This window comes from Electrophorus electricus, chromosome 10 (genome assembly GCF_041902795.1).
Source record: "Electrophorus electricus isolate QZ-2024a chromosome 10, ASM4190279v1, whole genome shotgun sequence".
NCBI lineage: Eukaryota > Metazoa > Chordata > Actinopteri > Gymnotiformes > Gymnotidae > Electrophorus > Electrophorus electricus.
In genome coordinates, this window is record NC_137506.1 from 2,120,947 (window position 1) to 2,122,500 (window position 1,554).

General features: G+C 37.4%; 1 protein-coding gene across 22 annotated transcripts in view; it reads right to left on the reverse strand.

Annotated features, from left to right (window-relative positions):
* Positions 1–230: 230 nt before the first annotated feature.
* Positions 231–1,554, reverse strand: part of LOC118242314 (uncharacterized) — a 17,245-nt gene continuing 15,921 nt past the window's right edge. For 14 of the 22 annotated variants that reach the window (XR_014125526.1, XR_014125527.1, XR_014125528.1 and 11 more), the window contains one exon: positions 233–1,554. This exon is cut by the window's right edge. The gene's annotated coding sequence lies outside the window, so the exon portion shown is untranslated. The other 8 variants (XR_014125529.1, XM_081721356.1, XM_081721355.1 and 5 more) reach the window with 3 other exon arrangements.

The window sequence follows — 1,554 nt, forward strand, 5'->3', positions numbered from 1 at the left end:
TACACGTATTATTAGTGTTAAGTTTTAATGTTATTAACATGTTTTATTAGTGTTATTAACATGTTTTATCAATGTTAACATGTATTAGTTATTTACATGTATTAGTGTTAACATGTTTTAGTGTTAATTACAAGTTTAATTAGTGTTATTAACATGTATTAGAGTTAACATGTATTAATGTTATTAATATGCATTATTAGTTAACATGTTTTAGTGTTAACATTTTATTTGTTATTAATATGTATTAGTGTTAACGTATTAATGTTAGCATGTTTTATTAGTCTTATTAACATGTATTAGTGTTAATTACATGCATTATTGTTAGTAAGATGTTTTAGTGTTAAGTCTTAGTGTTATTAAAATGTTTTATTAGAGATATTAACATGTTTTATTGCAATTTACATGGTTTATTAGAGATATTGCCATGTTCTATAAGTGTTATTAACATGTATTTGTGTTCAGAGACAAAAGAACAGCTCAGAGACTAAAGAGCATGACTAAAGAACAGCTCGGAGACTAAACAACAGCTCAGAGCTTCAGCCATGCTTTCAGTGCTCAGTACTTGTGCTTTAATTGGACACCAGGTAACAATGGAGGGTTTACTAGGACACCCAGTAACAGGTTTGTGTGTGTGTGTGTGGGGGGGGGGGGGGGGTTTACATACAGCATGGTACACAAACCCTGTTAACTGCACTGTTCACTTTGAGTGAAGTCCTGGTAGTGAAGATTTCCACAGACTGATACCACTCCACCCACCCCTCCAGATGTGCTTGCAGCAGTCAGAGACCTCCAGACGACTAGACTAGGCCTCCACCATCCTCAAAACCTGCTTCTTCAACCATCCTTCCTACAAAGCTTTCCCCTAACAGCAGCTGCAATTGTTTACTGAAATTACACTTCTGGCCCTTTGAAATAAAGGTTAATTAGAAATAAAAGTCTCTCCACAAAAACAAAAGGCTGCCATGCAGGTGTAAGGCAGTACTGGGCTTAATGGTTTTGGCAGTTATAAATTCAACGCGGTTTGCTGCACCAGCACAGCGAAACATGCTGCATTTCCTAGGAGTGGAGGAAGAGATCTGAGACGAAGGTTCTGCTCGCAGGCTGGACACACCTGTAGAGGACACACCTGTAGAGGACACACCTGTAGAGGACACACGTTTTCTCCCCGTGTGCTCCGTTTGATCTCTCTGTTTACACATCGCTTCTTTCCTATTTGCATTCTTTCTTTCTAAGTACAAGATCAAAGAGTCTCAAAAGTAAAAAAATAAAAATCATAAATTTCACAATTTCTCTCATTTCTGGTGAATAATGCGCCGGCTCTATAAATGTTTGAAGTCATCAAAGTATCCCAGAGCCTGCAAAAGTTCCATCTTTAGAGCTTTTCATACAATATGAAGAGAATAATGAATCACAGGGATTCATCTATCTGAGGAGACAGCGTAAGGATGAATAAGAGCACAGACGTGTCTAGGTGAAATTAGCCCAGAAAATGTGTCAGCCAAACGTGTTAAGGTGCTGGACAAAAAGAACCTTAGCTGCCGTTATATTTGACCA